Source organism: Dipodomys spectabilis, unplaced genomic scaffold (genome assembly GCF_019054845.1).
Source record: "Dipodomys spectabilis isolate Male_0828 unplaced genomic scaffold, ASM1905484v1 ptg001318l, whole genome shotgun sequence".
Taxonomy (NCBI): domain Eukaryota; kingdom Metazoa; phylum Chordata; class Mammalia; order Rodentia; family Heteromyidae; genus Dipodomys; species Dipodomys spectabilis.
In genome coordinates this window covers 1-17,111 of record NW_024871995.1, presented here as the reverse complement: position 1 = coordinate 17,111, position 17,111 = coordinate 1, and the positions used below count along the sequence as shown (strand labels likewise).

The following is a 17,111-nucleotide window of genomic DNA, read 5'->3' as shown; positions in this document are numbered from 1 at the left end:
TGGGCAAGATAATGAGTAAATTTCTTATCCAGCATTGTAGCCTCCTCCTTTGTTTCCCCTTCCCATCCCTTCCCATCCTCCCTCTGCCCCCCCCCACTCAATCCTCCTCACTAGCCTCCTCCCCGCACCAAAGTTGTAAAGTTCATTTTTGACATAATGACTTGCATTTTTGTAATCAATTTTTTAATAACTGTTTTTCATTTCTTACATCTGAAGAATGAAAAATATGGAATACTTCACAAATTTTCATATCATCCTTGTGCAAGTGCCATGATAATCTCTATATTGTTGTAATTTGGGTAAATGTGCTGCTGAAGCATGTAGTATCCTGTAAAGTTAAGTAGTTAATGATGCAATCTTTATAAAGGCATATATCCTTAGTTGACTTTTTGTAACCAGGAAACCTTATTGTTCCTAAAAATGCTATTGATCTTACTTCTCTAAAATTCTGTGTATATTGGAAAAAACATATTGTTTGGTCGATTGCTCACATTTGCAATTTTTTTGTCAATGACTATTTTAAGTCTTTTTCATTTTAAATTTGATCATACTTTGAAGCCTTTATAGCTAGGTCCAAAGGTGATAGCTTTTCAAGTACTTATTTATCAACTGAGTTAGCTTTGTGGAGCTAATGGATTCAAAGCAAGCCTGGCTTAAGAGCTCCTTCTAAACTTCTGCAGCTTAAAATTCCTAAATGAGGTCTTACTGGCACAAATGTCTACCTGACCCTTTACTCTTCTTCCATGTAGCAACAGACCAACCAGAATATCTTACCCTGACAGCATAGATTGTCTTACTGGAACAAAACTAATATTAGTTAAAAAGGATCATAGAGAGATGAACAATTAAGACAGAATCGTTTAGACTAGAAGGTATTTTATCAAAATATAATTGTTTCTTATACCTAATATTTCAAAAGTAGCTAAAGCCAAGAAGGTGAAAAAGTTTTGACATGCATGATTACCTAATGTCCTGGCCAGTCTACCATCCAACCAGGCAGGAATTTACACTACTGCCTTTCTTTCACCCAATATTTTCATAGTTACAAGAGAAGTCTATATGTTTCTCCTTGATATTAGGCCTTAAATTGGTAATGTTTATCACATTGTTTCCTCTTGCCTCTAGGCTGTAAATCTACAAATGGTAAAGCTTTAGGTCCAACTCTACCAACACTGAGGTAGAAATAATGGAATAATACTTTAAAACACAGTTGCCTTTGATACCCTAACCACAACAGTACATTGAAAAACATGTGCCTTTTTCTTATATTATATATAGTTACATATTTTATCTTTATACGTGCTAATATTTTATTTCACACAGTGAAACTTACTAGAATTAATTGATAATTTGACAAATAAATAAATATTTATTTCAATAAATAGATTGGAATATAAATAATAAGGTTTAGAATGTACATTTGAATATAAAAAGTATCAATGCAATGTCTTTGGTATAAACTTTTGATACCTTCTAAGTGTTCTTGGTCTTCTGAATTCACATTGTAAAAAAAAATTGTTGTTTTCCTCTAATCTATAATGGACTATACTCTGCTGCTCTGTTTATTGTTTTAACTCACTGATTCCAAAATATTTTTCTCCAATTTCGGAAGCCTTCCTACTGATTATACCCAAATTTTATGATATGATATCTAAAATGCATTACTCTTCTGCAGGACCCATGGGTCCTAGGATCCCAGGTCCCAGTTATCTGTTTCATCAGATAACAAGGGCAAGATTTCTCACCTAGACTCATGAAACATGTCAACAGAAAGTAATTGAAAATCCATCTCAATTCCTTATGACACCGGAATTAGCAGTTTGCAATTGTGAAATGCAGTGCAACTTAAAATGAAAGATGAGATCACAAAATCTGAAAGTACAGTAATTCAAACTTTCAAACAAATGACCAGCCCATATGTGTGACCAAGATCACAAATGTCACAAAATTATTTTTAATACCCCTCTTCTGATGATTACTGAAAGATTTCTGTCCAGCATAAGTAAGCCAAAAAATTAGTTCCTAGAACAATAGATCCATAATTAGTCTACCAAGGCTAGGAAAACTTGACTTCAGGTCAAATATAATTCACAAAAACATTAATTGAGAATATCGTTAATGCTTCAAAATACTGGTACTTCAGTAAAACTTGGTTCTGTTGTATAAAAATGTTATCATTCACAAACAAATGACAACCTACATTTAATCTCCTGAAAACAGATTCCTTTTGAAATAATCTTTTAAAAATCACACTCACCAAAATAACATTTGACAAGTAGACGATAGTGACATTACAAATTTTTCAAGTTTAGGGTGCAAATTACAATAGAGTTGATTTATTTATCCAGCACTAATGCCAAGCAGGTTCAACCATTCATTAAAGTGTAGAAATAGTACCACCCACCATTTGTGTTGTTCAGTAGGTGCCTTCCAGAAATGTGTCAAATAGAACAACCTCCCATAATACAAACCCCAAAACTAGCTAATAAAGTAAGTTTCATCACTTAATAAGGTATATTTTGAAAAGTCACAAATAGATGCCTTATCATATGTTGTTTTATGTTTTCCCTATCTATCTAACATAGTAAGAAATATGACTTAAAGTCATGAATATGGGTACTCATCAGAGATATGACAAACATAAAATCTGTCTTCTGTTTCTACCATATTCCTCTATAGTAGTAAATCGTGGTTTTCTTCTTTTTCCAAAACTTATAGGTAGTAGAAAATATTATCCCATGTAAAATAAAATAATCACAAACCTTTTTACAAAGCCATTTATAAAATTTTGTAGTTAGGAATATATTCTAAGCCATATTTAAACTTTCTTGTTGACTAAAGATTAATCTTCCAAATGGATGAGAATAAAATCATGTCTAGGTGCTTCACATCTCCAGTCTTGCAACTTGTTATTGCAGATGAATGAATTATGGAAATATAAGCTGACATCAGTTCAAGTATATGCAGGATTAAAACTCGGTGGAATGTATATAAACCTTTCAAAATATTAACAGACAGTTTAACAGAATGACTATCAGGAAGTTGAAACCAGAGAGGAATAATAGTAAAGGCATAGAATGAATGAAAAATGGAACAAGGGGCATGTACAGCTAGAATACTCAATGTACACATGTGATAAAGGAAGTGGTAAATCTGAAATAAATCTTGGAGAAGGGGTTGGTTGAGAATGATAGAAGGAGTCACTCTGATCAAGGAGCATTGGACAATTAGATGGACATATTTTTGTAATACACTTGCAAAACCTTTTGTAATTTAGTTAGAAAACACAACACAATACAAAAACACACAAAAATCACAACCAAACAGCAATCTCTAGAGAGGATGAATGTGACCTCTCAAAATTTTAAATAGTCAATGAAGGGTAGTGTTGGGAAAAGCAAACAAAGCTGTTCAAAAAGGGCAGTTTTGGGTAGCAGAGAATTTTGAACAGATTTAAATAGATTGTCTAAGGTTAAGAATCACCTACATCTGCTGCAAATATTTTCTTCTGTGAGTTCTCTTTGTCTGCAATGGATAATCCAGTCCTCAGCCACCCTTGATAGCTTGTGAAGATAGAATGGAAGAAACAAGATCAAGAACCCATTACTCCACTGGAGACAGAAAAGTCCTCTATGTTTTCTTTCATCTCTCTTCACTACTCTTTCCTCAAACTTTTAAGTCAAGTGATTTTGAATTATATCTTTCATTCTTTGTTCTGGCAAAGTAATTAACCAAACTAATTTACTAAATATTATTTGCCATTTTTTCTACCATGCTGTTTACTTGTCTAAGAGAGTCCATTAAACTTCACCGTTGCATTTGGTTGCCACAAAAAACCAACATCTATGTTAATGAGGACAAACTCTAATGTAAAACTTTGTCTCCACAAAACCAGTCCAAGAAGTTGTGATCACAAATATTTAGCTATACTTTTTTTCTTTTACCTTGAAAGTCTTCTTGTGTCTAAAGTGTCACAAAAATAGGTACTCCACTACTTTTTGGTTCAATCACTTCTAACCTCAAAGATATATTTTGCTAACAAGATGCTTAGAGGAAACCAAAGTATATTCCACTTTTATGTTCTCTTTTAGGACTCTCCTTAGATACCATATCAGGATCAGTGAAGTTATACTTTGCAAAAATATTTCAATAGATTATTTTTCTCTTGGTCTTGCATTTGCTCAGCAAGATGTATGGAAAAGAATAGAGTTAAATCATCCATACCTTGGGTGACAGTGTCTGTTACAAAAGACAATGCTTGTAAGTCCTAAATCTATGTCCTCCTCTTAGCTCTTGCCTGATTTCCAATTAAGCACAGCTTCTTGGCCTCAAGTTCAGTGAAGCTGAAAGTCTATAAGATATCCTCCTCAACCCGCCCCTCTATATCTTCATGGTTTCTCTTTTAAAACTCTTTGAAGTTGCCTCATTTGAACGTAGAATTTATTTTCCTGTCTTCATTCAATCTATTCTGCATTGTAGTGAGCCATATAGGCTCTGTAAAATCACTTTAGGTAGCAAAAATATTAAGAAAATCTATATCAAAATTTCTGGCCCCCCTCCACTGCTGAAGTCAATATGCTTAGATAGGGCTTGTAAGAACATTGTTTGCTTACCCTTTCAATTTTCTCAATTCTTTTCTGATCCCAAACTTTTTGGCTTATGTAATGAGAAATCTTCACTACCTCATGTTGATAAGAATATTATTTTTTGTGAGCTGCTTAGAAATGTGTAATCATTGGAGTATCCAATCAGATTTTTTTTCTGTGTTTCAGTGCTTCACGTGCAAAGACATTGGGGAAAGTGTTACAAACAGAAAAGCGTGAACCCAATACCTTCTTTCATTTTGGAGGGCACTTTCTGCCTAAATATTTTGACCCAAATTATCTTTTTCAAAGAATAATTTTGGTAATTAAAGTTCAATTCACAAATTTTGATGTCTTAGGTTTTTTTAAGAACTTTGAATTTCACACAGTGAGAGTATATTTCCTGGGTAAGGACAATTCTCAAGGGAACCTACAGGATTTACAGTAAGGTTTCTGAAGTTTGTTTGTTTATTGTGAAAATGAGCTATCTTTACCCACATTTCTCCCTCTCAACTAAGTCTCCATAGCTTTATTTGCATGAAAGCCTATTTTCCCAGGCAATTTTCTTAATAGGCTAAGTTGTTAAAAAGTTTGAACAATTAAAATATGCCTGTTATAATTTTTTAACTCTTTTGAAATCCCTTTATCAAAATCACGTTTTCCCCAATCCTAATTCAACCTTTACCATCAAAAACTCTAACATGTTGTTCACATGATATAGTGTCCAGGCACCTATTATTTTCCAGTGGCTTTATGTGTCTATATGAAGATATAAGCTGATGCTGAGCAAAATGAACTCCAAGATATGGAAACAGAGATTTTTTTGCAGTTGTTTTTAATGTACTATGTGATTTCTATTTTCTTTGGGTTTTTACCCCTATGGTTTGTCCTTGGCTCTATTTGATTTTGGTAGCCTGTGTATACATTTAACTTAATTAGGGAAGGGAAGAGGAACAACAAAATGGCGAGACAAAGGACAAAGGGGAAGACAATGCAATAGCATTACTCACAAGACAATATGTTGGAAATGTACATTACAACTTGTGAGGCGTATTGAGGTGAAAGAAAACTGTGAGAAAAATGAAAGAGTGGGTAACAAGTTTGAAAAGTTATGTATTCACTACCTTACAATTACTGGAACCCCATTGTACATCAATTTGACAATAAAACTAAATTAAAAAATAAGCTGCATAAAATATAATTTCACTGTATTGTTAAAGTAAATATTATTCTTCATTTTATGTAGCAACTTTTTAAAAATCAATACTATTTGGCATCTAATTTGAATGGATTACTCCTTTTTATCAGAGAGTCATCAACTTGAATGTTATCCAACTAGACAATATTTTCACAATAAACTTGCCAATATTTTGAAAAAAGAATAAATATAGTAGTTTCTCATAAAAAAAACCGAAAACAGTTTAATTCTATGGAAACCCATAACTTTTAAAAGTAAATAAGTTATTAAGAGGACAGAATATATATGTTCCTCAAAATTCCTATGACTAATAAATACTCATTTTCAAATTCTGAACATTCCATACCTGAGATATTCAAAACAGTACCTGTTTGCATGTTATGTAATTTTGCAATAGATGCAGTTTCCAATGGAGTGTTACAAATTGAGAAGTCAACAGAAAAATAGCCACATTCTCGTAGAGGAAAAAATTATGAAGCATCTGTAATTAATTCTTCAAGAGTAAGCAAATTTTATCAGAGTAAGCTATTATTTCTATGACCATCAATCCCAAGATTTATGCTATAAAGTCATCCTAGTCCAATAGTTTCCAACTTGTAAAGTGCACCTTAAAATTCCCTTAATTCACATCATGAATAGCTTATCTCTATTGTGAAAAATACTACACCTCTGATAATGTGATGCACTCCTTGTTCTGGAAAGAATACTACAATAAACTGAGTTGCATCATTTTTCCCCTAGTGAGATACTTGAGATCAGAACACTTGCAAATGTTATTCACTTTTATACTTTTTAAACTATCACAGATATTCAGGATGCTAAGGTCAGAAGATTATGGTTGAAATCTCCAATAAACTCAGAAAAAGTCAGACACAAGTGGCACTGAGATTGAAGTGGTAGCGCACGATCCTTGATTATAAACAGGCTCAGAGACAGTTTACAGGCCCAGATATCAAGCCCTAGGACAAACCAATAAAACAAAAACAAATCCCAAATGTAGCATTTTTCTCATTGTATACAGAGGCAGGTAATTAAGGAACTTGCTTCCTATGTTACCTATAGGTAGAAGAAAGAAGATGTCACACAATTATTCTCTTCATACAATGTCATACAAAACCCTCAAAAATTGCAATTTTTTTCTATATTTATAAATTAATATTGATTTGTTGGCAACTCTGTCTAGATTATTTACATTATCATCTTATACATGAACTGTTGGAATTATCTATTAACTAAGATCTAATTATAACTCTCTTGAAAGCATATTCTAGGCAAATAGAATGCCAGAAACATTTGTGAATTTGTCAATTAAACCCTCTACTTAAAAAGAATTTTGTAGCATCCTATAAAATATTAAATTACAAACAAAACTAAAATATTTATTTTAACTCTAAATTCTAATTTAGCAAGATCTACAAAGTCCTGCATTTGATGAACTTTGCTATTTCTCTAGGCTTAAGATTTTGTAATCCTTCGTCATTTCTTTGGAATCCAACAGAATGATGCTTGCTTACTTTTTCAAATTTTGGGTGGGAATCATGAGCCATTTGGAATCTGGGAATGTTCTGTAATGAAGAGAGCTTTTAAAACACAACTGAAGATTATATACGAGTTACATTTCAATAGGAATGTTGACTTTTCAAAACATAATGACAAAATTAGCCCAAACTTCCAACTGTGTATTCCTTTCTTGTTGTTTGGTTTGTTTTATTAGACAAAATTATACTACCTGGTCCAGGGAAAGTATCACTATTTAATTCTACTCTCTAATCTCCTGCCTTAGTCTGAGTACTAGAATTCCAAGCTTGTATCACATTGCCCTGCCATGGATTGTTGGTTTATTTAATCTAGACATAGACTAGCAAATCTGAACTTCTCCAATGATATTATCCACTAGAATGACTGCTCAGAGTGTTTATGTACTATTTTCAAAGATCTAAATTTCACACAGGATATGATCATTTTCAGATGCACCTGCTGGTATCTCTGATTCATTCGATCCTTTTAATAATAATTACTTAACTCTCTTACTATTCCTCGTCCCTACCTATGTAATAGTCTCAAATCTTTTTGAAGAAAGTTCACTTGAGGACTTTCTAATATTAAAATTTATCTCTTAATTCTTACTCAGGACATATTTTCTATTGCTTTTTTAAAACTTTTCTGAATATTCTAAGAGTTGTTTCATTTCTGTATTTGTGTGTGCACATATAAGTGCCTCTGTGTGTATGTGTGTGTTTGTATGTATGTATGCAAAAGTCTCAAGCTCTTATTCATCAATCTTGCTCATGACTGGTATTCCATCACCTGAGACATTCTTCCAATCCAGGTTTTGGCTGGTAGTGTGGCAAAGACTGTTCTGCCCAGGCTGCATGCAAACTGAACATGCCAGACTCCTTTACATTCATAGGTTTTATTTCTCCAGAAGTATCGACTTTTAAACTACAAACATTTTTGTGAGTGAAAAGTCTAAGCTGTAGTCCAGATTTTTAACTCAAAAATTCATAGAAAGATAAATGAACATATACATTGCATATGCTGAGTGTACACTGTTAGAAATGTGATCTTACGCCAGGTGGTGGAGAGATCTGAGGATTGGGGTTCAAAGCCAGCCCAGGTAGGAAAGTCCAAGAGACTATTTTCTCCAATTAACTACAAGAAAACTGGAAATGGCACTGTGGCTCAAGTGGTAGAGCAGTAGCCTTGAGCTGAATAGCAGAGGGACAGCGCCCAGGCTCAGAGTTCAAGTGCCAAGACCAACAACAACAACAAAATGCAAGTAAAGGAAAGAAAAAGAAATGTGATCTTAACCACTAGTTCATTGCTATTATAATCCCTGCTCTCTCAAGATGGACTTTTTTTCCAGTTAAATCCATGCCCTTATAACTGACTTGCTTTGGAACCAGAATTATTCTTCCATTCTACTTTTAAAAATTCGTGCGATTAGTAAGCGTGATTTAGAAAGGGAAAAGCCTCATACTTCATATTCCACTTAGGAACACTCCCATAAATCTACATACTGGACTTGGCTTTATTGTTTTGATGTTGTCTTATTTGTAGTCTTCTATAGTGTATTGAACCCTTATACTTAAACACAGAACTTCTCTTTCTCCTATTATTGCAAATGTTTCGCTTACTGTTAACTCATGTGCACTAGGGAAATAATGCACAGCATATACACTCACAAAAAGAATGATCTGAGGACCTTCTTCCCATTAAAATTTGGCTTAATTTGCAGAGTAATTATGAAGTTTGAACTAAATGTACTCATGGATAATGTATTTATAAGCAATATAAATATATTTTCTCTTTACTAAGTTTTCTCTGAAACACCTGTTACGTCATGTCCAAAAGTGTCCTTGTGTTAGTTCAATGAAGCCCGAAAACATTCCTTAGACCTCAAGAAGCACCAATGATTGTTACTGGACTTTGTGGAAACTGATCCCAGGAGAGGAATTGAACATAGAGGAATGATAGAGTTCAAATTAACTTCTGCTTTCCTTTTTACTTTACAAGAAAAGAATCCCAAGGCTTTAAGGAAACTTTGTCCCTTGCTTTTTCCAGTGTGTTTTTTATTCATATAAACCTGTCTGTAAACTTCTAGTTGAGAGTATTACAAAAGATAATAATATGCCATGTGAAGGCCAGCATAGAATAAAAGAAATTAACATTGTTGTTTTTTTAGTTAGTTTGTATTTGTTTTTGCCAATTGTGTGGCTTTAACTCTGGACCTGGGCGCTCTCCCTCAGCTCTTCAGCTCAAGGATAGTGCTCTACCACTTGAACCACAGCGCCATTTCTGACTTTTTCTGTTTATGTGGTACTGAAAAATCAGGGCCTCATGCATGCAAGGCAAGTACTCTACCACTGAACCACATTCCCATCCCCTAATAACATTGTTTTAAAATTGTTCTACTGCAAAGAAACAAAGACATGGAGGTTTAAAAGTCTCTTAGGGATGGATATTTCACCCCTGAGATGATTCTCTTTTTGCAGGAGTCAGTTATCACTTCCTTTAGTCTGGTCCTGAGTTCTCCATAGCAATAAGAATTCCAAAAAAGCAGGATCATGTGAGTATGATCGGCATAAGCAGCCTCTTCTCAGACCAGTATCCCTTTAAGGAGAATCCCAAAGAAATATCGGGGGTTGTTTGTGTTTGTTTGTTTGTTTAGTTTGCCCTGGTTCTGGGGCTTGAACCCAGAGGCTGGACTCTGTCCCTGAACAGTTGTCTTTCTTGCCAACCTATCCTCAAAAATAGTACTCTACTATTGAGGCAGTGTGGCAAAACTTGAGCCAAAACTCCACTTTAGGCTTTTTTAGTGTTTATTTACAGATAAGAGTTTCACAGACTTTTCTGTCTGGGTTGGCTTTGAACTAAGACAGTAAGAAAGACAAGTGAGATCAACAGTATGGACTTCTCTTTTGAAAAAAGAAATATTCGATGAAGTTTATTATAAAGCTAATATATGACAATTTTTAAAAGAGAAGAATATTCCCAGCAAAGAAGCCATAACTTAAATAACTCAGCAAAAGTAGGTGTACTGAATCATTTTGGAATTATTTTTTATGCTTGGAAAGATTACTATTGACCTTGTCATTCCTTTTGGGGAAACTGAAAGTCATATTTGCACTTTTTTTGTTGGTCATGGTGCTTTCACTCTGATCCTTGGCGCTGTCCCTCACCTCTTCATCCCAATTTGAGCACTCTATCACTTTAGCTACAGCACCACTTCTGGGTTTCCTGTGATTAATTGAAGATAAGGGTCTCATGGACTTTCCTGACAAAGCTTGCTTTGAACCACAATCCTCTGGACTCATCCTTCTGAGTAGCTAGGATTACAGGCTTAAGCTACCAGCACCTGGCTCATATTTGCATTTATGTGTACTATGTAGACAAAGAATGGAAATTTGAATCAAATGATGACATTGCAGCTTTTCAGAAAAATTGGGGTAGGAATAAATATGTCCTCATTTTTCCATGTTGTTATATTAATGACTCATGAGCTATGGGACTCTTACATTAGCATCCTATGCCATCTGTGTAGGTGTTATTTAGTATTAGACAATATTCATAGAGTAATATAGAAAGACTGAGATTTTTAGAAAGCAAAGGAGATCAGGTATGAAAGAACAGCATAGAAGGAGATACATTTATCACACAGATATTAAGAACTAGCCTAAGAGATTTAGAATGTTAAAGGCAATGAGGTATAAGCCTAGTTGATAACTAGTTCTTCAATAACCAAAAATATTTCCTTAGGACAGTTTCTGGTATACGTTAGTTACTATCATTTATTCCTTCCATCTGGAGTTATTCCTTCTCTTCTATCACAACTGTTAATTAGCCTCTGCCTTTTTGGTGCCATGACTGACCAAAAAGATTTCCAAATCTCACTTAGACTAGCCTTCTCTGTGATTAGCAGTGACCTCTCAAAAGCCTGGAATCTTTGAATTTCCAGAATTCACCTTCCCTTGACATCTAAGTACATTCCTGGCATTAACTGCAGTGATCTAATGAACAAAACATTTTTTTTTTCAACACAGTATCCTAATATAGGCAAAATGCATGAATTAGGGACTGTTGTCAGGTATCAATATGGAAGGAGCAATTATATATTCCAAGTATGTGTTCTTTATTTTGCGTTTACTAACTGTTTTGTTTGGTTTTGTTTCTGACAGTCCAGGGAGCTTAAATTCAGGGCTAGGGAATTATTCCTGAGCTTTTTTTTTTTTTTTTTTTTTTTTTGCTCAAAGCCACCACTCTACCACTTGGGGCACAGCACCACTTTCAGTGTTTTTCTGTGATGAATTGAACCCAGGGGTTCATGCATGCTAGGCAATCACCACACCATGAAGTCACATTCCCAGAGCCCTAAATGACTTTCTTAAGATGGCATTACATTTTCATTCCATAACTATGTATCATAATTTTGGCCAGGTGGTAGAAAATGACATACAAAACAATACTAAGTCCAGTAAGGCTGGATGGACAGTGAATAACAGTCATGGTCTAGCCAGGGCACAGAGGGGCTTACCTCACGGACCTGGTTAAACAGGCTGAGCAAGACAGCTCCTAACCCACAGCCTACCTCCAGAATGAGAGGGCCACCTTGGGTTCTAGCCACATGGGGACGCTGGGCCACCTCCTCCAGCACGCATTAAACCATTTCCTGTGAGAGAGAGAGAGAGAAAGTCAGAATTACACTTAAGCCAGGTGCCCATGGCTCAGACCTCTAATCCTAACTACATAGGAGGCTGAGATATGAGGATCATGGTTCACAGCCAGCCCAGGCAGGAACGACTGTGAGACTCTTATCTCCAAAGAAGCACCAAAAAACTGGAAGCGGCGCTGTGGCTTAAGTAGTAGTGTGCGAGCCTTGATCTGAGGAGCTTGGGGACAGCGCCCAGGACCAGAGTTCAAGACCCAGACTGACAAGAATTGGACTTCTTGACAATAATAGCACTCATTGTCCCTGGGAGCATGGCAGAGAAGTCAGGCCAGGATTCCTGTGAACTGGAGGTCATGAGTATGTCACCTGGCTTCTCCTTGCCTCTGTATCCCCAGCTGCAAAACTGAACACAGTGAAGGATCCCCTTCCTTATGGGGATAAGGTAAGGATGAAAGAGAGCTATGTTTTGTTTCACAATCCCTCAACTGTTCCATGATTAATAACAGGCTCCACCTGAGCCTTTTCTAGGTATCTTCCTTTCATTTGCTCACAGAATTGCCAAGAATGGTATCTGATGGCCGCTCCCTCTGTGCCCTATGCCAGAGATCCCTCTGTATAAATCCCTTGTTTCCTCACAATTGTCCCAAGAGGAGACTGAGGTCCAATGGTTGAGGCCTAACCCAGGCTTGGCCTGTGGTCAAGAATTGGCTGCCGTGCACTAAGAGTTAGAGATAATCCATCTAAAGCGATGCCTGAACATGGTGCTACATGTCTACTATCCCAACGACAGAGGACCAGGCCTGGTGGAGCATGCCTGTCACAGATAGGAGGACCATGATCCAGCCCAGCCTGACCATATATTACTCTCTATCTTGGAAATGCCCAAGACAGAAAGGCTTGGCTCACATGGTGGAAGACCTGACTGGCAAGCATAAGGCCTTGAGTTCAAACCCTAATATACCAAAAAGAATCCGAGGCCCGGTGCCAGATGCTCATGCCTATAATCCTAGCTACTCAGGAGTCTGAGATCTGAATAGCACAGGTCAAGATTTAAAATAGGGTTGGCGTCACCCATCAGACATCATGGTGAGAAGACCCGGATTCTGACCTATGCTGGTGCACTCCATACTCGCAGGGTGCAGATCCTTACTAAGTTCTGGCCACACAATCTCTCCCCCTGGGAAACCACCCCCTGTAGGACACACTCCCAGGTCCTCTCAAGCTCCCACTGCCACCAACCAGACCCAAGGGAGTAGACAGCTCCAGGGCATACAAATCCCTTGGTCTTGTAATTTAATGATGATGAGTCCCCTTCAAGCACCTTACCCTTCCAGGCCCCTAGACCTCAGCTGTGAAGCCCTCAAAGATAGCAGGAAAAGTTACCAAAGGGTCCGACTATCTTTGTTGCAACCCACTTCTACACACACACAAATCCAGACTGGTGACAGAAGACTCATCCATGCAGCACCTGAAATTTGCCAATTGATCACTCACCTGAGCACTGTCAGGATGTACAAGTAGAAAGATGATCTCTCTTTCTTTCCCTCTCTCTCTCTCTAATGCACACACACACACACACACACACACACACACACACACACACACACACACACACACACAACTCAGAAGTGCCTCTGTTCGTTCCTCATCTGGCACAATGTACAAGCTGGAGCATGGAGGTTCCCTTGAGAGAACCAGGGGCTCCCACCCAAGGGGAGCACCACTCAAATGAAACAGCACCACCACGCCTCTCCCTTTCTCCAGGGCCAGATCCTCCCCCTTGGGAACAACCAGCCTTGACTCCACATTCACCAAAACCCTAGGCCAGGATGCTGGGTGAAGGAGTCCTGAGACAGGTGTCTCCTCAGAGCCTGGAAAAGGAAACTAGCAGAGGGTCATGGTGACCTCAGAGGGGTGTCTGACCAGGGGTGGGGGGAAATGGATGGAGTCCTAAGGATACATACATCGACATACTCCTTACTTCTAACTTACACGCTCCTGGGCTAATTGGTGGATTCTTGGGGAGGACGAGGAGATCAAATGGAACAAGAGCACCAGCACATGCTGGCAGAGCTGGTGATGATCCTGTGAGAACTGTTTACAGCTGAGGGGTAAGGGAACAGGCCAGGTGTATGTGTGAGGAGGGTTGGGGTATTCCTCCCAAATATTCACCTTCTGCTTTGACCCCCAGCGCCCTTCACCTCCTTCCTGGGCTTTTCTGGGACCCTCTTCAGGTGAAAGGATGACCAAGCACAGATGACAAGGGCTCAAACAGCAAGGGGGGTGTCTATCTTATGCATCCAACAACCCTCATGCAAAGAAAAAAAGAAAAGACCAGAGAAGGCAGGTGTGGAGGTGCTGCTCCCCACCTTTGACTAAAGCCACCACGTTCCCACTAGGGAGAAAAAGGGTGCAGATGCATGGCTCTGTGTCTCCCACTGCTCCAGGCCAGGGACGATGTGGCGCCCCCTCTGCACACGATGTGGCGCCCCCTCTTCACCCATCACTGCATCTGCCCTTTTCCTGGGACATTGGCCGCTAGGGATGGGGGTGGGATCCCCGGGTTGACACCCACCCCCTACCCTTTTGGCGCATTAGTGGCAGAGCCCTGGCTGGACTGTTGGGTATGAGGGAGGTGCAAGTCTGGGACCTGGGGGGGGGGGGGTCTCCAGGTACGAGTGTCGCACGGTGCAGGCCCACTGGGTGGCCACTCACCTGTGCTGCTGGGAAAAGTTGTTGGCTGATGCTCATGATGGAGTGAGCAGCAATGGAGGGGGCATTGCAGACACTCAGGTCCAGAGCAGAGGACCAGGGGCCGGGACCAGGTCAGGGTTGCAAGCTTACCAGAAGCTTGCCAACACCTGAGGTTTGAAATGTGGTGCCTTGGAGGAAGCAGAGGAGGGGACTGGGAAGCAGGAGGGCACATCAATTTCCTACTCCAAAGTAGCTTCAAGTCTCTTGCTCACTACTCAGCCACCTCTAACTTCTTCAACTGCTGGTAGTGGTGACAACCAACTGAGGGAATCCCGGGGGTACAGGGCAGCATGCAATGTGGGCATGGCCACAATTCTTGTATTCCGTTGGTCAGAAAGAAACATGAAAGAATGGGGTTGTGGCCAGAATCCTGTGATGCAGGCAGCATTTGCAGAGTCAAGATGACAGCAACTCCCCCAGCCACATTTTCTGGGAACTATGTCCAATTCAGTTGGGCACAAGAGCGTGACCTGCTTTAGTCAGATGGCTGCACAGATTCTTGTGTATGTCTGTTTGTTGTCAGTCCCAAACCTTGAACTCAGGATCTGGGCACAGCCCATGAGCTGCTTTTGCTCAAGGCTAGACCATTACCACAAGAGCTACACGGCTCTACTTCTGGTTTTGTTGGCACTGAAGTTGGACAGGAGTCTCAAGGACTTTCCTACTTAGGATGACTTTGATCCTCCCATCACAGCCTTGTAAGTAACAAGGAGGATTGCTGAGAGCCACTGCTGCCTGCCTCATCATTGGTCTTGCTGATGTTCTTGGACAGCCTTATGATTTCCCTATCCTCGGGTTTAAGTGGTGGGAGCTGGAGCCCACAGTTCGAATCCTGGTCCTGCCACCTCCAAATGGCAGGAGATCCTAAGAAATCCATTCCTATCCATATGATTACCAATGGAATGTGATTAATGTCATGAATTAATGAGCAGTTGTTGAGTTATTCTATGCACAATTATATTATAGGACACTGACCGATTTTAATTAATACTTTATTAAGCATTTAAACAATCACATTCATAAAATGGAGGCATAATGAAATACCGAAGAATTGGACCTCATATACTATAAAGGTGCCTTTTTTTCTGCCAAGACTGGGATTGGAACTCATGGTCTGGGTAACTCTGTTGCACTGTGTGGGAAGGGGAAGATTTCCTCCTTGAAGACAAGAAATTCAAGTCTGTTCCTTAGGCCTGAAATTGATCCCCACCACTAGAAAACATCCTACAATTTACATATATGATTTATATTTATATACATATGTTGACTCCATATTGCATTCAGTGGAGTTTTTCATTTTATTTTTTGTTTTAATCATGTATTGACCGTTTATTTTATTGACTATTATGACACATAGAACATTGATTACATTGAATACATAGTATATAGGTCTGCATATGTATTCCACTTCATACCTGACACCCAGAAGATTCACAGTAAAGGAAAACATGTGTCAACATCAGTTTCTTACTCCACGATTCATTGTTTGGGAGTGCTGGCATCTGAACTCATGGCCTACAAGGCCAAATTCATGAATGGGTGAGTGTCAACACGCCATCCTGGGGCAAATTGAGCTGACAGGCTGTTCCTAGGACCTGAGATCAAGCCCCAGGGGTTGACAAAATAAGAACAGATTGTCACACAGATGGAAGTATACTAATAAATATATATCTTTATAGCATGCCAGAGATGTCTGTCCATTATTCACTTATATAGACTACATTTGTACCAATTCTTGGGTATTCATTATGCTTCCATGTAATTATTGTTATTGTTTTCATCCTTAAACTATTAATGAAATCAATCAGTGTCTTGAAATTATTGTGTTCCTGTAAGTGATAGTATTCTTCTAATGCTTCATATTAAATAAAATCAATCAGCCTCCTAAAATTATGCTAATTTTATAGAAGCATCATTTACAATCAACTTATTCAACCGTGACATTGATAACATTCCATTGTTATTTCTATGGATGGGAACAAGTCTCTTAGTATCTCCTGGCATTGGTTGTGTCAGGACAGGGATTCGAAATCAGGGCCTACCTTGCCACGTGGGCTTATTGCTTCCCCGGTATTCTGCCAGCCTTCAGCAATGCAAGGTGAAGTACCCTTTGCAACAGTGTCATTCAGACCCAGGAGGGTCACCGTGCAAAGGAAGAAAACATAAAAAGCTATCTCACAACATTTTTCTGTGCATTTTTTCCCTGCAAGGCCTGGGGGTTTAGGATCCCAGGAGCAGCTGTGGGTCCAATGGCTCCATCCCAGCCTTGAGTGATCAAAGCTGAGGCAGAGTTGCCACGACATGAGTTCAAGTGCCGTGCTGAGCATAAAATAAAATAAAATAAAAAATAAATGAGCTCCCTGGCTTGCAATTCGCGCTGTTTATTCTGCCCGGTTTTGGGTTTGAA

General features: G+C 38.5%; 1 pseudogene; it reads right to left on the bottom strand.

Annotated features, from left to right (window-relative positions):
* Positions 1-220: 220 nt before the first annotated feature.
* On the bottom strand, positions 221-320 carry LOC122103018 (annotated as a pseudogene).
* Positions 321-17,111: the final 16,791 nt, after the last annotated feature.